The sequence below is a fragment of the Mytilus trossulus genome, chromosome 10 (genome assembly GCF_036588685.1).
Source record: "Mytilus trossulus isolate FHL-02 chromosome 10, PNRI_Mtr1.1.1.hap1, whole genome shotgun sequence".
Taxonomy (NCBI): Eukaryota; Metazoa; Mollusca; class Bivalvia; order Mytilida; family Mytilidae; genus Mytilus; species Mytilus trossulus.
The window spans coordinates 76660971-76684740 of NC_086382.1; the positions used below are offsets into that span (position 1 = coordinate 76660971).

A 23770-nucleotide genomic window follows, 5' to 3' on the forward strand; every position below is an offset into this window, starting at 1 on the left:
ATCTGAGCACGTGGTAATAAACCAAAACAGCATGCTTCGTGAAAATGTACAGAATTTGTCTCAAAATACTTTTACACACACTTTATCACTTAATCAAATGAATTTCCAACTACAATGTCGACACTTACCACATGTAATTTTTAACTAAAGTTGAAGTTGTTCGTGTGTATCAATAAAACATATAAATTAATCCGGACAATTGATTAATCAGCTTCAACGGTTTTCATCAATAAGGTTAAGGTCAACGATCGCGATCATAAAGTTTTAATCTTTTGAAACAAAACCGGACAAAACTGTACACTTTCCGTAATCATGAAACAATATAGTTTGTAAAATGTATGTAATAACCATGAACTGTAAAACTAACAAGATATGATCTTATATGTAAATTCACTGAATAAATTCCCTGGTTATCCAGTGACTGATTCACAGGGATACTCGGCCAACTGCTGTAGGTCGAGTAATTTGTTACAACAGCAAAGAAAAGTGCAATAAAGACATTATTTTATTTAAAAAAAAAAAAAAAAAAAAGAATATCCCTTTAATTTGAGAGCGGAAATGGGGAATGTATCAAAGAGACAACAACCCGACCATAGAAAAAACAACAGCAGAAGGTCACCACTAGGTCTTCAATGTAACGAAAAATTCCCGCACCCGGAGTCGTCCTTCGGCTGGCCCTTAAACAAATATATACTAGTTATATACCTTTAGTATCGTTCGCCTCTCTTTGACGTTTAATTCGATGAAACGTTAGTGCAAATACAGGTTTGTCCACATTTTATCAACGACCGAAAATTGATATAACTTGGCGAAACTTGCCATAAAGAGAAAAAAGGCATCATTCATTTTTTTAATAGTATTGGACTATCGGCTGTAAACTTCCCTTAGAATACATGGCGAAGAATATGAAATATCTAGGGTAAAAAATCGTTAAAGAGATGTTGATAAACATGATAACATCATATCAAATCAATTATCTGCTTACCTCTCCAGAGCACCTAAGATCACAACCAGTTTTTAATAGGGTTCGTGTTGCTTTGTCTTGAGTTTTCTATGTTGTGTCTTGTGAACTCCTGTTTTTTCTGTTGGTCTTGGTCTTTTTCTTTTTAACTACGACGTTGTTAGTTAATTTTTTTATGTATTAGTTATAATGTCCCTCTTGTATCTTCACCCCTGTTTTAGTACAAACATGTGATAAATGGTAAATGTGGAACTTTTGGATAGGAGAGGTTATTTTAAAAATTCTTCTTTGCTCAGACCAATATTAGAATAAATACATTTGTTTTGTTTTCTTGATTATTGTTTTCATTGAGCCTTAATGGCATGTTGTTTAAATTTTCTTTTGATTTTCTTTTTTCTATATCGTCGCTGTCGTATATGACTTTTTTGGCTAAACATACATTTTGACACCAATGGTCTGGGCGGGAGGAAATCTTTGGTATTACAAAATAGCATACAGTTAGACCAATCAAAATACGCGAAATAAGACATATTATAAAATTGCCAATGTCTGTTGTTTGTAAAGTTTGCTTCCAAAATGTTATATGAAAACTTGAAAATCGTTGTAGAATGGCTTTGAGAAAAAAATAATTGTACATTTCTTTATTTCTGTGAAAATAATTTAAGTTCTTGGATAATCCAGAAATGTCAACATTTTTATTTCACTGCTATTTACAAAAATGTTTAAGTTCATATACGACATTTTGGTAGCATGCATTTTGCAAACATTTTCAAAGCCTGTTTGTGAGATATTTTTTTCTTGAAAAATGTATAACTTACAACATTTTAGAAGCCCAGCGACGATTTGTTTCTTCTTATTTGTGGCATATTACGTTAATCAAATGTACCCTTTAACAACCATGTTACCACCTTACTGTTAGGGGTGGTTTCTAAAATTGAATATTGAAAACCATCGGATCAATGTAGGGATGAATGAATACATTGACATTTTGTTAACGACATCTTATCTCATCACCTGTTTTCATTCATATAATGTGTTTATCAAAGATGCTAAACACAAATGCATGCATTAACCTGAATCAGTCAATTGATAAAATTTGTAAAGTTTAACTAGTTTTCATATGAGACCTTTCTAACTAACTCTGTTTATGACAAGATCTACATGTATCGTGATGTGCATCGAATACTTGCGACTGACCATTAAATATTTAAAAATAAAATCATGAATTACAAAAAGACAAACAACTTTCCACAAAAAACAACATAAAAAACTAAGGACTGGGCTACGCAAACTTCATCAATGGGGTTATTCTCGTGTGTTTAAGAATGATTACCTAATTGTATCTTATTTGTGTGCTTTTTAATTAAGGTGAATTTTTTCTGAATATTACTTTTATTCTAGGGAATTCGGTGGTCTAATTGGTACATCTACAGTAATGACTAGCATAGTGATTTTGATTTGTCAGATTTTATGGATAAACCGGTTGTGGAGTTACCTCGGAATTTTAGTAGTACTTTTTTCGTTCACTACTTATCAAAAAAACGGAAAGCGTCCTTTAAGAAATCTCTTATGTGAATAGATGAAACTGTTTTACTGAAGCAAATTATCGTCATCAAGCAAGGGAAAAATATTTTTCTGAACTCCTAATGGTTTGTGTTGCTATTCAAAACAACTATGTATAACTTTATACAAACATTCATTGGTATAATTACTAGTTGTGGAGACTTCATATGGCTGATTGTTACGTGCAGTTTAATTTAAGTGTTGACTTTGATGAATGTATCTGCATCAGGTCAAACCGTCAATTTTAACGGTATGGATGTATAAAACGACTAAACCAATACCGATGTATTGCGGTTAAATAGTGATTAATCGAAACCATATCCGAATTCATCGAAGGTAAACTTTAGGTGAGACATTTTGGATCCTAAAATCCTTAATAATTTCTAAAGTGAGGACTCGAATATTGTCGCATTTATTCATTACAAGTACCAATATAACATGAAGGATAGGGAGTGTATAGTACAAACTTAAAGGTTCCAAGAGACAAAGCCAGTTCCGCTTTCCTTAATGTTCGTGTAACTCTTAAAGTTTTTGTATCTTCATTCAAATAGCCATGCTGGAAAGAAAAGGGGAATATTCGACACTTAACAATGACCAACAGCTATACCATATAGAAAGCTAAAACGGGTTCCGGGGGCTCAACATTTGACACAAGTTAAACGAGATAAGAAATTACCTGATTTGTGTACAAATAAGACGATATCACTTTATGTTTTGCATTGTCAATGGTTTTATGTGACATTATATATAATACATAAGAAGTCTGTTGAAAACCCTGTATCTATTGATCATGTTTGTCCCTACTACTGTTACGTGGATCTTGTCACCTTCTATGACATTATATATACAATTCAATTGAATGCTAGTCACATAACCGGCTTGAGATTTCAGGTATTTAAATTGTTGACATTCCTGTTCTGTTCTTTGTTTTTCTTGATTGAGATGATTAACACACAGTAGCACATTACTGGGATTGTCTTTCACTAGGACGGTCATAGTCAATTCTACTTTGATCGTACCATTCTCTGTGCATTCAATTTGGGATCTTTCTTTTTCAAGAGTAAATAAACTTTCGGATTTTTCTGTACAGTTCTCCCAAATCATGGCATTTTGATTTTTGGGATCGACGTTTTCAAGACTATCCTTCACGTCGAGATGGAAAGATCCTTTATTATGTTTTTTACTTTCACAAAACGTAACCGATGTTACCATAATAAATAGCAAAAACGGTTTTATGATCCTCATCAAATTTGGAATATCTTAGAAGTTTATATATCATTTATCACAGTTAACACATTTACACTCTTCTTGGAATGCTCAAGTAAACACTTTGCTATACGTTATCCCATTTCACTTCTGTTTTATACCTGCAATAAAGTCCAATTTATAGCTACTCAGTACAGTCATTGTATAGACTTTCCAAGAATGTGCAGATTTCAGCTCGGATAAATGAAAGTATGTGTAGGGTTACTTTGAAGGCCTTTATTTTTAAATTAAACACTCCCATATCATTTTACTTTTTTTCAAAGATGTTTATTGTCATCTATTAATCATGCTTTTCTTTGTCTAATATGCTCTCCTTTTTATTTGTATTGTAGTACTGTAATATTATGTTGTCATTTCAATGTTATATTTAACTGTGCCATTAAAGTGCGAGGTTTGGCATGCCATAAAACCAGGTTCAACCCACCACTTTTATTCCCCTTTAAAAGTGTCCTGTACCAAGTCAGGCAGATGGCCATTGTTATAATATTGTTCGTTTCTGTGTGTGTTGCATTTTAACGTTGAGTCGTTTGTGTTTTCTCTTTTTGAGATATTGAGATAAGACGTGGCACGGTACTTGTCTATCCCAAATTCATGTATTTGGTTTTTATGTTATATTTGTTATTCTCGTGGTGTTTTGTCTGTTGCTTGGTCCGTTTCTGTGTGTGTTGCGTTTCGGTGTTGTGTCGTTGTTCTCCTCTTATATTTAATGCGTTTCCATCGGTTTTAGTTTGTTACCCCGATTTTGTTTTTGTCCATGGTTTTATGAGTTTTGAACAGCGGTATACTACTGTTGCCTTTATTCATTACCAGTTCGAAGCAAAATATGACAAACATAGGTTAAGTTTTAGTAAATACATAATTACGGTGATAAAGTATAATTTCCATAGTATAGCTAGCTATAAAACCAGGTTCAATCCACCATTTTCTACATTAGTAAAATGCCTGTACCAAGTCAGGAATATGACAGTTGTTATCCATTCGTTTGATGTGTTTGGACTTTTGATTTTGCCTTTTGATTTTCCTTTTTGAATTTTCCTCGGAGTTCAGTATTTTTGTGTTTTTACTTTTTTCCAATGATATCAATGTTCATCAGATACCAAATGACGTGAATATAAAAAAAAATATGACTTACGGACAGGGGTCAAACTGGAGTCAGCTTTCCAGTCGAAAATAGGCTCAGCATTGTGAATTCTGCAACGAAAAGATGTGATTAAAAATGTTAACGATTTTGTATGAGTTGTTATTTGATTGGAACTACCTCAGATTAACTGGTAGTACTCTCAGATTTGCGTCTTTATTGTTTTTGTTAGATTGTTTTTGTGATTTGTATCTTTATGATGAGACCATCCTTATTTGATTGTTTTTTATACTGTTACACCTCAGTTTTAAGTTTGGGCAAGGTTGGGCGAAACTGACCACAATAGACTAGTCATTGGTGTTCGTAAATTTTTTTTTAATGGGGAAATACGTGCCAAATACGATGGAGCCAATTATGATAAGAAAAACAGTTGTGCTTTGAAATAATTCAAAATGGTGTAAACAGGTAATTAAGGTGGTATGGGAGTCTGAAATAAAAATGATAGAATTTGTTCATACTTTGCCAAAATATAGTATCTATTGATACATGTTGAAAAATATTATAAAAATGATAGGTCACCGTGCATTTTTTCAAGCTACGGGTCGTGACAAAATGACACATTTTGTATGGATTATACAGGAAAAACACCATTTTGTGAATAGAAACTAAACGAAATGATAGAATTGTAAGATAAATTAGGAAAATATAGCTTTCAAACAATGCTTTGATAATATCAAAAGAAAAGATAGGGTCACCGAGCGTTTTTTCCGGCTAAAATACAAAGTAGGAAAATTCCATGAACAATCCAACAGAAAATGCACTATTTTAGAGTTACCTCCCCTTAAAATTACAATTTCAAAATATTTAAAAACAACCAAAAGTAATATACACTTGTACATATATTTATATGTATAAGTTATATTCTTATAAATTGGATCTTTTAAATGTAAAAACACATGAAAAATCTGCATACTTGCATCAAATTTTGCTAATTTGATAGAAAAAATATGGACCTTAGATTCTCTGTTTTTTACAATCCAAGATGGCGAAAGACACCCATACCACCTTAACAGTAATTTAATGTATCAAATATAGCTGCGTACTAGGATTGTGATACGCTCTGTGATGTACCGACCTAACATAAAAGGCCTATAATTTATTTCGCCTGACACATGTTTTTGTCCGATTTTATCGCTAGTCAAACCTTGGTTTTATATGGCAATAATTACGTCATAATCCATGCATTAAGCAACGAAACTTGGCATAAATACTAGGCTGATATTTCTACGCCAGACCAGCGTTTCTTTTACAACGGACTAATCATTGGTGCTCGAAAAAATATTAGAAAGATAATTACTCGAGAAATACGATAAAGCCATCTATTCTTAATGGAAAAACCGAGTTTTGAAATATTTAAAAAAGTTGTAGACAGGTCATTTATCATCATTTACCATATAATTGATATTGCATGTAAAAACAAAATAGATGAGTACTAGTACAGAGTATTATTTTTTCTATAAAATTACTTAACTTTGTTGTAATGAATCATTTTAATCTACAATAGTCCCCTTAGATTCCATAAGTTGAAACTTTTAAATCACATACAGTGGATAAAGAGGTTTACTTATTTATATCAAAATCTAACTTATTCATTCAATACATCAAAATGAAAGAAAACAACAAAACTTTAGGGAAATCGTATGCACTTATTTTTCAATAAAAATAATCTATAAAAAAAAAACTGGCAACAACGTGGATTAAAAAAAACAACAGACCAAAACTATTACACAATACACAACAAAAAACATAACGACTGAACAACACGAACCCAAGAAAAAACTGGGGGAGATATCAGGTGATCCGGAAGGGTAAACAGATCATGCTCTTCATGTTGCACCGTCATGTAGTTCATGATATTACAAACCCGGTCAAGGCTAATTCTGTAACTCACAATCGTGAAAAGGGAGGGGGATTGTAGTTATGACATGAGGAACATATCCGATATCATCAGTGAAACGGATATGTCATAACGGTCAACCAACTGATAGGGTCCGTAAAATTTACGAAGGGTTTATTTTAGCTTCACCATTTGAAACTCTTGGTTTAATAGCAACCCTCTATCAAAGAAATCTGATAGGATATACAAGCAGGGAATATCGTATTAGGAGATGTAAACTTCGTATATAGGCACAGTTTGAATGCTGCTCTATAGTAATCAATTAATCAGAAATAAACGTCCGTCCGCCTTCGTATGTGACGTCATTTTTATGATTCATTGCGTTGAGGCCTGGACTGAATCGAGTGTGTCTATTCTGTGTTGATGTTGGCATTATGTATTCGGGTTTAGTTTTCTGTAATTAATTAATACTTCAGTTTCATTATGTATATCTTTTAAATTCATTTGATAAAATTTACTGTTTGCAATAGCAATTATTATCTGGGCGTCATTGGTGAGTCTTGTGTGGACGAGGCGCGTTTTTTGCGTATTGAATTTTAAACCTGATGCTTTTTGTTATCTATTAATCATGTGTTTCTTTGTCTAATACGTTCTCCTATTTATTTGTATTGTAGTCCTATAATATTATGTTGTCATTTCAATGTTATATTTAACATTGCCATTAACGTGTGAGGTTTGACATGCCACAAAACCAGGTTCAACCCACCATTTTCCCTTTAAAAATGTCCTGTACCAAGTCAGGAATATGGCCATTGTTATATTAGTGTTCGTTTCTGTAAGTGTGTTACATTTTAACGTTGCGTCGTTTTTTTTTTAGTGTAAATTCACATTGCGATAAGATGTGTCACGGTACTTGTCTATCCCAAATTCATGTATTTGGTTTTGATGTTATATTTTTTATTCTCGTGGGATTTTGTCTGATGCTTGGTCCGTTTCTATGTGTGTTACATTTCAGTGGTGTGTCGTTGTTCTCCTCTGATATTTCTGAGTTTTGAACAGCGGTATACTACTGTTGCCTTTATATATTTTATGCATTTCCCTCTGTTTTAATTTTTTTACCTCGATTTTGTTTTTGTCTATGGATTTGTGAGTTTTGAACAGCGGTATACTACTGTTGCCTTTATTTATAGTGTTTCTTTACAAAAAAACACTTACACCTATTGATGTATAAATGCTAAGAAATATTGTAAGTATGACCTTCTTCCGTTACTAAATAAACAAATGGAGGTCGTGCATTAGTAATCAATGTAAATGCAAAATTAAATAATGCATTCATAAATTAATGTTTACAGTTACAAAATATATATTCACACCTAGTGTCTGAAACTCAGATTATTGATTGTAAACTTTGACAGAATATTAAATATAAAAGGTTTTTTTAATATATTAAATTGTCATACCTCCATATATAATAATCCTGCTTATTCCATTCATTTTGCAACAATGCTTCAAATAGTATTTGTTTCCATTGAGTTATTTAGACTGTTTTTTATGAATAAACCAGAATGAACTAGACCACATTTCTTTAACTGTTGACTGGATTAAGCATGTTATTCAATGTGTCTGATTTATATTTAACTGAAAATCCCCACATACTAAATTCCTACCCCTCATCGTACTTTGAATATGTAGGTTCAAATAATAAAGAATTTAGAACATTTGTATTGTCAAGAACCCTTATTGACGCATAGGTTATACTTAATGATTTTATTAAATGATATCTTTTTCAATATCATATACATGTACCACCCAATTCAATTTACTTTACTGTCATAGTTTGATTTATTAAAAAAGTAGTAATGTCCAATTAGAGAGAAAAAAGAGGGACGAAAGATACCAAAGGGACAGTCAAACTCGTAAATCTAAAACAAACTGACAACGCCATGGCTACAAATGAAAAAGACAAACAGAAAAACAGAAAAACAATAGTACACATGACACAACATAGAAAACTAAAGAATAAACAACACGAACCCCACCAAAAACTAGGGGTGATCTCAGGTGCTCCGGAAGGGTAAGCAGATCCTGCTCCACATGCGGCACCCGTCGTGTTGCTTATGTGATTACAAATCCGGTAAATAGTCTAATTCGGTAGGTCAAATTCATGAAAGGGAAGGGGATTGTAGTTACGACGTATGAACTATGAGAACATATGAGGCATAATATATAGTAAATCATCGAAAATACTATATGCTCCAGATATGGCTAGGTTTATCCCAACCAGTGTAAATTTTAATATTCATACATTTTACTATTCATTGAAACTCTTCGAAGATACCAGTTTTTTAGTTTTATATCCAAGTCCGACGTTTCGTTTTCCAAGACACATCATTGACTTTCGAATAGAAATTAAGAAGGCTACTACACGCCTCCGGGTGCGGGAATTTCTCGCTACATTGAAGACCTGTTGGTGACCTTCTGCTGTTGTTTTTTATTTGGTCGGGTTGTTGTCTCTTTGACACATTCCCCATTTCCATTCTCAATTTTACTAAGTATAATTTGCACATAATCATACGAAGTATCCATGCTCACTTATGTAGATACCAATAACCAACACATTTTTCACTAGTAATCAGTTGGAGCTTTTTGTAGCTTGCTGTTCGAAGTAAGTCAAGGCTCCGTCTTGAAGGCCGTACCATGACCCATGATGGTTTATTTTTATGAATTGTTACTTGAATGGATTTGTCTCACTTGCACTCATACCACCTTTTCCTATTTCTATTTAATTAAACGTTGAAAAGGCGACAGCAGTTTCCTGTTGTTTTTATCTCGTATATTGATAAGGACAAATTAAGGTAACAAACCAATGTAAACAGGTACCAGTTTTTTTAACAGAAAATATCGTTCATAAAGATAACCAGGGTCCATAGAGGGTTAGTAAAATACATCGGGGGTAAGGCCGGAGGCTGAATCTCCGATGGATTTTATTCACCCTCTTTGGTCCGTAGTTAACCGTATAAAGAGTTTATCGCACTCTTGACTTTTCTGCTGCGCTATGTTGAAAAATGAACAATGAAATAACATTAATAGATGACGTCACCATTAACGCGTCATGACCCCCCTATGACATTTACTAACCCCATACGGTCTCATAGGGGGTCACCATCATTGCGTTAAATCGATCATAACGTGAAATTTTACCCGCGGTGCCATAATTCTTAATATCGAAAGTAATTTTCAATGGTTAATACTAATCATTTATCAAAGCAATTTTGAATGACTATCAAAGGGTCAGAAAATAATATTGAAAGAATTTCATGCCAGTACCGTAGTGGTAGTGATAAAAGGGAATGAAGGCAAAAATTATATAAAATTATTAAAAACTAATCGAGGAAATGGTTCTAGCTGTAGTTGGTCAAATATAGTTTTGGAGTTCAGTATATCCATCTCATTTATATTACATTGCAAGTATAAAGTTCTGCAGTTCAGTTTTTAAAAATTAGTAAAATCATCTGGCGGACTTTTGAGTTGAGCAGACTCGAAGCAATATGCAACTGACGCTAGAAGGACACCTATGTAACCTTTATCTAAATTTACATCCAAAACATATTGCTTTAATGTAACGCTTTGGGTCAGTATTGCGGACTAACTCATATTCAAGTTTCCGGAAATTTTTGTACCAATTAGTTTATTGTCAATTATCTAGCTTTAATAAGATTCCTTTGCCATTATACATATTCAAATCCTTAAAACATATTTTTATTAATCTAGTTATATGACACTGAGATTACTGTCGGCCTTGATTTCTTTATTATGTAATATTGACTACCTGCTAGTAACAATGTAATCTTAATCTAAAATTATGAATGATTATATTTACCATTCTGAACCGACGTAGGTAGGTACAATAGCTTTGAAAGTCACAAAAAATATCCCTTCTTGGAAATTAAACTTCCTTCTATAAATCGCGGTCGAGTATGTATTATCAGCTCCTAATATTAAGTCACATAAGGTATGCATATATTCTATCCTTATTCAATCAATGCAAATTTATCGCATAAGATAATGGTTTACCGACCATTGGATATAGTAAAGACTTTACAGATGTTTTAACCCACGTGGTATTTAGATAAACCTGTGATTGTCTCTTACCACCACTAAACGTTCAAGTTAGCATTAATGATTTGTATGTGCTGATCGTCAAGGGTATTGGAGATAAGTCTTGATAGAAGAGGGGTAACCTATTCGTATGTTTTTCTCCATTTGAAACATTTTACAAATCGTATCGGTCAACAGTTCAGTTCAATTGTTCTTTATAATGATTTCTTTGAAGCTGCCTTTAAAAAGGCAGCACAACCCATGTCAACTGGAAGTCATGAAGACCATACATGAATGTATGCAATCACTTAACGATGGATCAGAGCGTGTTTCACTGCTAAGAAAAGAGAAGTTCACTATCTGAATGTATATCATTTTGCAATGTATTTTAATTCGTAGTTGCCCATATATTTCAAATCTGAGGGCAGGCTCCAGATTGCAGTCCTTATAGTTTAATATACGTATCCTTAGTTCAAGTTATCTGGGTATATGATATGCAAGCACTAAAAATATATTATTAAGCAAATATCACAATATGCTATAAAGTGTATGTATAAACACTCATTGTGATGTGGTTTATTGAATTACGGGACATTATCAATATGTATGATGATAATATCAAAGAACTTGCAAAATGCCTGATTCCTTTTCACACAAATCTATAAACTATAAAACAAGACAAAAATGAAAATAGTGTGTTTTCAGAGGTATTCAAAAAGTAAAATAACATAAATATCGGAATCCATGGGAAATTCTTAATGGAAAGTCCCTATGTAAATGGTAAACTCAAATGCTCAAACACATCAAATATTTTTAAACAACGAGTGGATAAAAACTGTCGTATTCGATTGAACATCTCTTGAAATAGTTTATTGGAATAAAGATACAGTACATATTCGATAATATCAAATCTGTAGTATATTTCTTCGATATAATCATATCTCATGTATTATGTGTTCACCGACATTGATTAGAGCATGAGTTTTAAGACCTTGACATCAAAATGTACACAACTAAAGTATAGCAAATTTATACTAATGGTGTAATGGCTCTTAAAATTTGATATGATTGATATCACATACTAAATTAATTGAATATACTATGTTGAGTTAGAAACATCTCATATTTCTTGACAAATTTTGAAAACTGTAAATTATTCGAAATTTTCAAAACAATATCGGATTGAAGTATTTCGTTAAAATAACACAATGTTTGAACCTACTAATATAAAATCCTTTCGACTCTAATATCTTTCTATTTCGTTTATAATCAGATATCGCCTTACTGATAAAGGAAACAATCCTCTGTTTCCATTGTAAAAGAGGAACACATAACTATATAAGTAAATGTTTCAGATAAAGACCTATTTATTCAATTTTAATGCAGTATATCTGGATACTACTTCCCATTTCTGTGTTTGCTAATTTGAAGCATGCCTTCCTCACACTAATCTTAAACAATCATTACGTATTAAGGTGGTACCTCACACTACAGGGAAATAACTCTGTAAAATCATCTGAACGTTTTAATTACGTTGTGTTGTTGAGAGAATATGAAGCTTCTCAATGATCAAAATGAGGGTTTGTCAAACTGCTATATAACCATTGTAATTTTTCTGATAAAATTGTTGGTTCAATTTTTTTTTTAATTTTATATTTTTTTTAAAGGGTCAAAGTAAATTCTTTGTCAAAATTTTATGAAAATTAAACAAGCCAAATTGATTTTAGTGAAGTGTAAGGTACCACCTTAAGTTATGCGATACTTAAGGAGATTTATGATAAAAACAAGTTAAGTTTGGTCCAAACTAGAATGTTGTCATGAACAACATGTCGGTAATTATAAGTGTATAAGCTTTTACTAACTCATTATGATCACCTGTAAGTTTTTCATTTCGGGTTTTTTTGCTATTTGGTTGAGGATATAGTTATCAAAGGTACCAGGATTATAATTTAGTACGCCAGACGCACGTTTCGTCTGATATAAGACTCATCAGTGACGCTCATATCAAAAATTTTATAAAGCCAAACAAGTACAAAGTTGAAGAGCAATGAGGATCCAAAATTCCAAAAAGTTGTGCCAAATACGGCTAAGGTAATCTATGCCTAGGATAAAAAAAAATAATCTTTGTGTTTCGAAAAATTCTAAGTTTTGTATACAGGAAACTTGTAAAACTAAATTATTGATATTCATGTAAACACCAAAATGATGACTTCTAAGAAATTTTGAAAGTCATCAGCCGTGGACCTGCCGCCTCTTTATAGTCAGCTTGTTCCACTAGGTTTCTACATTTATTCTCGTTTTTCAAACTTATCCTAACCATATTGCATCTTTATTTATTTTTTAATTTTGATAAATACAATAAGCGTATTTTTCTCGGACAACCTAACATTGTATGAAGGCTGGATGAGGACTATAAAGCTATGTGTATTTACATAGCATTTTAGTGGGGGTTTTTCTTGAATAACTAATTTTAATAATAATGTCACTCGATCTTCAATTTAATGTTGCCAGATGCAATATAAAATATCAAAGTAACAAATAAATATCTCACTTACCATGTCCAAGAAACGAGTCGGCGAACTACTAACTGTGTTTAAACAGGTAAACTATTTTTAGAATACAATCATTTAAAAGTTATTTTTATAAAGACAAAAATAAAAATTTGAATTTTGTTTATTGCATTTTTAAAATTTTTAAACAACGGATAAATTATTTAAAATAAAAGAGTAGCGAAATATACCAGAGGGATTGTCACAACTCAAATCCAAAATAACTGACAACGCCATAGCTTAAAAGGAAAAAGACAAACAGACAAACAATAGTACACAGTCACAACATAAAAAAATAAGCAGATCCTGCTCCACATGTTGCACTCATCGTATAAAGTAAGGTACATTGCTACCAAGAATTACTTCTAACCTTAATAACATTCTGTCAAGGATAAATCAAATTGATATTAAGTTTAGATATAAACTAGAGGCTCCAAGGCGCCTGGGTCGCTCACCTGATATGTGTATTTAACATTGGTGCATTAAATAATCAACCATTAGGATTTTGCTTTAGCTTCAGAGATATAATGCAAAAACATCATTTTCCCCCAATGTGCTCCTTTTAGCCATGTCGGCCATGTTGGTTGGCAGGTGGGGTAATTGCACACATGTTTAACATCATGTCAAATTTACTCTATGTTTATATATGTTTTGCTATGACGGCCTGATAGCTGCCAGGCGATGGTGTCGGGCACCTTTTTTTAGAGTATATACCCCAATAATGATTATGACTAAAAAGAGGCGAAATGTATCAAAGGGATAATCAAATTATACGTTATAAACTATACGACAATATCATGATAAAAAGTGAAATATAGTCTAATTAATGCTAAATAAATGTAATTATAAAAAAGAAGTATTTTAACAATTTCTCTTTTTTTTTACTTTCAAAAATGACATACTTAGCAATATATATGTACTGGATTAACTCGTACAATTTTACTTGAAAGCTTCAAATTATGCAGTTTTTAAATTCAAAGGAATTAATTTAATTATATCATTACCTAAAAACTGGTTTCAATTCGTCCAATTATAATTATTTAAAAATTCGACAAGTAACATGCACACCTTGTCACCTGTAGTTCCACACGTTCATTGTCAACAAATATGAGTCAAACTATAAATTTGCATTACAATTATCTTTAATCTATTAAAGAAAATAAGGTCATCAGAAAGACTAACACTTAACTATCACGTAAGATTTGAATTCAGATATGTGAAGCTTTTTCAAATTTATAATTTTGATTTTGCATACAACGCATGACTCTTAAGTCTCTAAATGTACAAAGATGTATTCTATTCTCACTTGCATTAAAACTGAACTGTGTTGAAACTTTAAAGGTGAATATGGGTTGAAAATTATAACGCAGGATAATATCGTACTAATTGTATAGAAAATAGGTTTCTGTTGTAATAATGTCTTCACGATATAACACCATACATTAATGATGCTTCATCTGTTTGATACCAGGTGATTTAGATCTCTATGGTTGATGAAATAGTATCAATCAGTAAAATTCATTTAACAACTACAATAAAGTGTTATAGGATACATGACTAATGTATGTAGATTAGTGTATCTCTTCTGCAGATTGTGCAACATTTTAAATTGTCAATTTATGTTATTAATGTTAGGTTGAATCAAAATTAAAGAAATCGCAGAGTATAATAGATCATACAATTAATATAAGATAAACAAAAACCAACCGTTTTAAAATATTTACTTTAGGTCATTTTGACAGGAAACATAAAAGTCGTTTATAAGGACAATTTATAGCTTCATATTTATCATAGAAACATTATTGACGACGAAATTTGATTTCAGTTATTTGTGACGTTAGGTCGTCCATTAGCTGACAAAAGAGTGAAAAGTACCTGTTCAATTCTCGTAAAAAAAACAAATCAATGTACCAAACTAACACTTATGTATGAACTCCATATTACACTACACAGGCACTTTCTGTCTGTAGTAATACTAGATCATTTGAAGTATGCCTTTTGCTGAATACATGGTTTGTTGGTAATTCTATATAAGGTACATGTACAACGAAATATAACATATAAATAGAATAAAAAGTAAAATCACAAAAATACTGAAATTTCAAAATGGAAAGTCTCTAATCAAATGGACAAATCAAATGATAAAACGCAGGATCAACGAATTGATAACAACTGTCATATTCCTGACTTGGTACATGCATCTTCAAATGTAGAAAATGGTTGATTGAACCTAGTTTAATAGGCCAAACCTCTCACTTATATTAAAGTTGCATCAAATTCCAATATATTTTCAACAATGCGTAACCAAATTAGACACAATCGGTAAAATAGTCAAAATATGGGTACAGCCGTCATCACTGTGTCACAATCTCAAAACAAACAAATATCAATTGAATAAAAGTTTAATTTATATTGATAATATCTATGTATTGATAGTTATTAACGTCATCGTTGCATATTGTTTATTTTGTCAAATGTCTTAACAGATATGTTGTCTGGACATGTTGTGTGATGTCCCTATCTCAATTTCTCCATCTCAACATTGAAACATTTTGACATTTTTACCTAAGATGTATGTTTGTGTTGTTCATGCATCGTTTTCAATATAAAGAAATTTGATGCGATTGTCATACAAGCGAGATAATTAACTAGCTAGAAAACCAGGTTCAATCCACCATTTTCTACCTAAGAAAATGCCTGTACCATTCCGGAATATTAGTCGTTATTTATTCGTTTGATAATAAACTCATCATAGATTGATGTGTCTGAGCTTTTAATTGTGCCATTTGATTAAGGACTTTTCGATTTGAATTTCCCTTGGATTGCAGTATTTTTGTGATTTCACTTTTGACTGTTACATAAATTGTTACAACAGAAGTTGATCAAACATAAGTTATACGGTAAGCGTTTTGAACTACTTGATCGATGTTTTGTTATTTCACATCCCATGCGACATCACATGCGACATGTTTTAGCGGTCTTATATCTTCAGTAGTAATGAATGTAATGTTACTGATTGTGTCCTACACTCGATTATGTCATGTTTACTGGAGATTTAAGCTACTTTTGGAGTTTATTCAATTCCTTTTGTTTTGTTTATTACCTTGATATGCCTCTCAATGAATACGTGAATACTTTTAGATAATTTCTAGTTTGTCTTTATACAAAATTAAGTAATGTATGTTATAAACACAGGCACTTAACTCGCATTTTAGAAAAATGTCAGCCGGTGGCGAAATTCCGTTATATGCCTGTGGTAATAAATAATTTCAATGGCGAATAACGGACTCTTAGCTTGTGATATTTTTTGACAATGGCAGTAAACCGATGTGTATAGATAAAGGCAACAGTAGTATACCGGTGTTCGAAAGTCATAAATCGATTAAGAGAAAACTAATCTGGGTTACAAACTAAAACCGAGGGAAACATACCAACTATAAGAGGAAAACATAAGCCTTACCTCGTGCTTTAATGGCAATGTTAAATATAACACTAAAATGGCATTAGATGATAGAAATACAGTACAAATAAATGCAAGAATACTCAGGACAGAGAAATTCACAAATAAACAATACAATCGTACATTTCGAAATGCTAACCACAGAATAAAAACGAACATCGATTAACAAGAGGCACCCAAAAAATATAAACACAACTTGAGGGAAATACATAAACTTCAGCCGATTCCAGCTTCGTCGACAGTGGAGAGTTGTATGCTATATATACCTGACTCGCAACAGTCAGTTAATATATCACAAACAGGAATAATACACAATCGGTAAAATAACTGGGAGCTTATTCACAAAGCATCCGTTAGCTAACGTATCCGTTAACGTCTCCGTTAAGTTAACGGGTCAGTTAGTTAACGGATGCTTCGTGAATAAGCTCCCTGATCAAACAAAGATATTGGTATCGAAATATAAAAGACCACGACAAACGTCACTACTTTGTTTACATATATTTTTTTCTCAAAGAGACCTTAACTGTTGATATTGGTTATGTAGTTGTATATAAATATTCTGCAATAGTAAATTAACAAAAATAATTGCAAGGGAAATTCAAAATATAAATTCAAGCCATCATAAAGATACAAAAAGAAAATACAGAAAAACAAATGAACGCTACGAAATAAATAATCATTCAGTAATAATTTGTCGTATTTTTATATAAACAAAACGGTTAGAAATTTCTCTTTTCAAATTGATACATTTCTAATTAAAAATAAGGCTAAAAGGACTAATGATAAATCGCTAAATGCTCTTTTTGTATCATTCCGAGAACGTTATCTCGCTTAAACACTATATCGTATTTTACTTTCTTTATTGAAAACCTTGATTTTGTAAAAAGATAAAGGTTAGAATAAACTGATTCTAACACATTTGTTTACAGTCTAGTAATCTTATACTGTATCTTGAAAAGGGTTGCATTTCTTGTTATATGTTGCAAAAGTTTTATGTTACATGTTAAAGGAGAATAGTATCTGATCATGTATAGAATATCTTTTATTAAAATAACTTCTTATGTCTTGTTAAAATTGTAAAATTTAAAAAGAATGGTTGATCTCAAATATCCATCTTTCGTCAATCTGACATTATAACGCGCTTTACGTGTCCTTTATTTTACGTAAAATTGAATTTTTACTTTGGTACAAGATAGTGTAATTCTAAGCCTTGATCATCGTGTGTCCCTGTATATTTTTTTTGTACTTAGTTGTAAGGTGATGTTATTTTAATCTTGGGTATGTTATGTTTCTGCGCTGAGTTATTTGTACTTCGTTGTAAGGTTGTGTTATTTAAAGACTTGATCATCATAAATTCCAGCATAGTTTTTTGTACTGAGTTGTAGGATTGTGTTATTTAAAGCCTTGATTATCTTCTGTCCTTGCATAATTTTCTGTACTCAATTGTAAGATTGTGTAATTTTAATCTTGAGTATCTTGTGTTCCTGTATAGTTTTTTGTATGAGTTGTAAGATAGTGTTATGTTAAGCCTTGATCGTCTTATGTTCCTGCACAGTTAGTTGTACTGAGTTGTAAGATTGTGTTATTTTAAGACTGTGTTATCTTATTTTCCTGTACAGTTAGTTGTACTGAGTTGTAAGATTGTGTTATTCTAAGACTTTATTATCTCATTTTCCTGTATAGTCTTTTGTACTGAGTTGTAGGATTGTGTTATTTTAAGACTTCATTATCTCATTCTCATGTACAGTTAGTTGTACTGAGTTGTAAAATGCTGTTATTTTAAGCCTTGATCATCTTATGTCCCTGCATATTTTTTTACTCAATTGTAAGATTGTAATATTTTAAACTTGAGTATTTTGTGTTCCTGTACAGTTATTTGGATGAGTTGTAAAATGCTGTTATTTCAAGCATTGAAGATCTTGTGCTCCGGTACAGTTATTTGGATGAGTTGTAAAATGCTGTTATTTTAAGCATTGAAGATCTTGTGCTCCGGTACAGTTATTTGGATGAGTTGTAAAATGCTGTTATTTATAGCATTCAAGATCTTGTGCTCCTGTAGAGTTATTTGTACTTTCTGTGAATTTACTTAGTGGTATGGTGCAAAAAGTGAAAACTAATACCAAGGGGGTAACCGAATTAAAACTGAAAGTTATTTGATATACCATGATAATATCGTTAATGTACTAAGTGTTCATTTAGAATAGAAAAGAATGTGTCAAAAAGATAATCGAAACCTATAGAATGAATGGGTGGTATATAACATTAGATGACTGTGCATATATTAAAAACTCAGGTATTTCATTCTTGAAAACTAAAGGTTGACTCGGTTTGTCTCTTGATGTTTTAATTTTTATATTCTATTTGCATTGAAGTATAATCCCTGGTGTGTTTCTAATAACAGATAGTTTTAAAATAATTGTTTAGTTTAAACATATTTATTTAGAGTGGATTGGGGGACAGGTTATTGCAACTTATATTAATCTCTTTCCACACTGTTGGTGCGAGTGCTGCCTTGTAGCAGCATTAGCCGTTTTTTTTTTATCGAAATCTACAAGGGTGTGTTTTAGATGCAAAAGATATTGCTCTCTCTTAACACGTGTAAGCCATTTATCATTTCCTTTCGACGGACTATCTTCGTTTCTCAAGATCATACTTGCAAAAGAGGAACGAAATATACCAAAGGGACAGTCAAACTCATAAATCTAAAACAAGCTGACAAGGCCATGGCTAAAAATGAAAAAGACAAACAGAAAAACAATAGTACACATGACACAACATAGAAAAACTAAAGAATAAACAACACGAACCCCACCAAAAACTAGGGGTGATCTCAGGTGCTCCGGAAGGATAAGCAGATCCTGCTCCACATGCGGCACCCGTCGTGTTGCTTATGTGATTACAAATCCGGTGAATAGTCTAATTCGGTAGGTCAAATTCATGAAAGGGAAGGGGATTATAGTTACGACGTAAGGACCATATCCGATATCATTTGTGAAACGGTTATTCCATAACGGTCAACCAACTCTTGATGGCGTCCGTAAAATTTACGAAGGGATGAGTTTAACTTCACCATTTGGAACTCTTGGTTTAAAAGCTTCCTTGTGAGCAGTAACCCTCTATCAAGAAAATCATGATAGGAAATGCAAGCACGGGCATATCGTATCAATTGGGAGATATATACCCCGTATGCAGGTGCTGCTGGAATGTTGCTACTTAGAAATGGAAAGTTCACAATTGGAAAGCTGAAATCATCTCTTTTGTCGTAAAGTTTTGTCTTCAACCGACCCTCATTGTCAATTTCTAGATGTAAGTCAAGATATGAAGCCGACTAAACTGTATCTGTAGTATCCTTTATCTCCAATTCGATGGGATAGATGCGTTTCACATAGTCACCAAATTTTGAATTGTTTAATGAAAGAACGTCATCTATATAGCTGTGGAGTTAAAGGATATTGCTAACTTCTTATCTTTCTTCCTACGAAGTTCCTGCATGAAGTCAGCCTCATAATAATAGAAAAACAAGTCAGCAAGTAGAGGGGCACATTTTGTTCCCATTGGGATGCCGACAGTCTGTTGAAAAACACGTCCTTCGAACGTAACAAATATGTTGTCAATCAAGAAATCAAGCATCTTGATATTACGGGTTTCAGAGATTTTTTTGTTTGAATCAGAGTGATTCTTTACAAAGTAGGATTTATCCCTCCCTAAGACAAGATACTTGTATCTACGTTTTGAATGTGGAATACTAGTGTAAAGAGTAGAAAAGTCAAATGTTTTAATACTGTTACAAGATGAAAGAGAGTTAGATTGTATGTACTCTAAAAGATCTTTGGAATTTTTAAGTATCAACATGTGATTCACGCCACCTCTAGAATAGGCAGTTTCACAATAACTTTGAAGCCCGTCTTTGATTGCTGATAAAATACTGTGGATTCATTAATATTCGCTGGATACCAATTTTCGTGGATTTCGTGGGAACAGGGGAACCACGAATTTAAATGTTCAACGAAATACAAATTTACCAAAGGAATGCAGGCAAACTTTTCAAACACAACGAATTTGACTTTTACAGACAAAAACGATGTTATTTGGGGCTTTGTCTGCGGGGACAACAACATATTTATCATGGAGGTCGGATAGGTGTTTATCAACATTTGGGTCTTTGAAGATTGACGTAGCATGAGCATTGATGGACCCATTCAGTTTCTTAATTCTGATTTGTATTACCTTATTGTTTAAACAGTGTTCATAGAACACAATGACCCGTTTACACCATCACATGTCGATGAACCGGGAAATTTGGGTCAAAACCCTAAAAAAAATTTGTCTGTGTAACTTCTTACTTTGTAATGTCACAATGTCCGTTGTTTCACGTTACAAATAAAAGAACATACTTTTAATCAAAACCTTAACCGGTATTTTGCCAACACTAATACAACTTCTATCCATGTTTAACACTTTATTAATGGTATGCGTTAAATTTTGAAACTTTTAAGAAATATACCGTTATCTTCATGTTCCCCTATCAAAGATATATTGTGAAACTTCAAATATTTCCTCGTATATTTATTGATGTATAACCTACAACATGTTCGTACCGCAGTAATTCAAACAATATTCCGTATATAATGGAATGTTATGCCGCTCTCATACAAGCTTATCTAGCCATTAATAAAGGCAACAGTAGTATACCGCTGTTCAAAACTCATAAATCCATTGACAAAAAAAAATCGGGTTAACAAAATAAGACCGAGGGAAACGCATTAAATATAAGAGGAGAACAACGAGTCGCCGGACGATTTCCTCCAAATGGTCTATATTGTAGATCTTGTCTTGATAATCATCTTGATAGTTTCTATCTATCTATTTTAACTTTTGAGATATAAAGTAAATGAACTTATTTGTAGAACCTGTCTTGCTGGTAACTTTTTGCAATTATAAGTTTTCCGTGATCTTGTTTTAAAGATAATAGGCAAAAATGATTTAAAAAGGACTACATTTGTCCTGTAAGGCCAATAACTGCAATAAAAAGTGTTTTGATACTTGTGATATATGAGGACAATCTGAACATTATTGCCCTGTCAGATTTTCACTATTCGTAATTTTTTTTAAACTTGCGTTTGCCTGCATGTTTTATTTACGCAATGCTTATAAAATTGTTTATAAAACTCCATTGTGACTTATTTGGTTTATCAAAAATGGACCAGTAAGTTTCAGAGGATAAGATGTTGCTTAAAGATAGCGACAGACGACTGAAGACGACGACAACGACGACGACGGACCAAATACGACCGCCGACGATGACCGACAGACGACTGACCACATACGAAGAACGAAGACGACGGATGCCAAGTGTTGCGAAAACTCACTTGGCCCAAGGGCAAGGTGACCTTAAAATAGGATGCATTATTTGTCCTTCCAAATTGATCTTCCAAATCTAATTAATATCTTATCCGATGCAAGAGGGATAATCCATACTTGAATTGAGAAACTTATCCTATTAAAGATTTAATCATTTATACTTTTCTATTCTATAGTTTCACATCTTAACCATTAACACTGTTTATAATTATCAAATGTAGTTCAACTAAAGTTATAAATGAAAAAGTCTTTACGTCAAAATCCGAAATACTGCCAAACTTCGTATATTAATATTAGCCAACAAGGTGGAAAATAACATTAATGAAACGTTGTTTGTTGTTGTATTTTTTAACGAATAATTATGTTACATCAGCTGTAAAACTGTTAAACTTTGTTTAACTATTTAGGGGTCCTCATTTCTCTTCAATTTCGTACTATTCGTTCGGCTTTTTTATTGCTTCTGACTCGACCGTCACTGAAGAGTCTTTCGTAAACAAAATGCACGTATGAAGTACCACATTTTAAACCTGGTATCTATGATATGTTGTAACTCATATCGTTTTTCACGCAGTGCCTTCACCCTCCCCAATACACAATTAAACACAGTGCCTCACACCACTTATACGCATTATTATTCCCCAGTATTATGCCTTATGAATGAAAATACTCATCAATAGTCACAACTTATCATAGCATTTAAATAAATAAATATACGATTATAAGATACATGTACTCACCTTTCATCTTCTATCTCAAAGATAAACAGTGAATATGCAGTACTACACGTTTCACAGGTGTAACAGGTAGAAATGGATCTATTTTGAAAGGTGACCTAATAAACTATTTAAAGTCAGGAAAATACCAGAACAAAAATAGATTATTTAAAAGACAAAAAATCGTTCACTAGAAAATCCCTATTTAGATGGACAAATATAGATTTACGTACAAATATAGATTTATGACAAAAATAAGCAAAGACCCATCAAAACAACATCTGATAAACAAATTTAATAATACTTTTAGATATTTGGATGATATTTTGGCTCTCAATAATGACGACTTCAGTATGTATATTAATGAAATTTATCCTGCTGAACTTACTTTAAATAAAGCTAATACTAACAACGACCACTGCCCTTTCCTCGATCTTGATATCTATATCACTAACGGAAAGCTGAATACTAAAATTTATGATAAAAGGGATGATTTTTCATTTCCTATCGTTAGTTATCCGTTTTTAGATGGTGACGTTCCCTTGTCACCATCTTACGGTGTTTATATATCTCAACTTGTATGTAACAATGTTTTAGATTTTAACGAGTGAAATTTATGTATTACTGAAAAATTATTACACCAGGGTTTTTGATATCACAAACTAGTCAAAACATTTACTAAATTTTATCATCGGTATAAAGACATCATTCGTAAATATAGCTCCACATGCAGACTTCTTATACGTTCAGGTATTTCACATCCATTTTTTTATGGAAATATTCTTTATAAAGCACAAAGGTGTCAGTATTCACCTCAGAAACTT

At 32.3% G+C, this 23770-nt stretch overlaps 1 long non-coding RNA gene across 2 annotated transcripts; it reads right to left on the reverse strand.

The window, feature by feature from the left end:
• Nucleotides 1–3135: 3135 nt before the first annotated feature.
• LOC134686651 (uncharacterized) lies at nucleotides 3136–23052 on the reverse strand. 2 transcript variants are annotated; one of them, XR_010101632.1, is made up of 3 exons: nucleotides 22971–23052; nucleotides 4923–4981; nucleotides 3136–3891 (listed from the first exon to the last, which is right to left on the reverse strand). It is a non-coding gene; the product is annotated as an uncharacterized LOC134686651 (long non-coding RNA). The 2 variants fall into 2 exon arrangements; XR_010101633.1 differs by lacking the exon at nucleotides 22971–23052 and adding an exon at nucleotides 13419–13474.
• Between the last annotated feature and the right edge of the window lie 718 nt (nucleotides 23053–23770).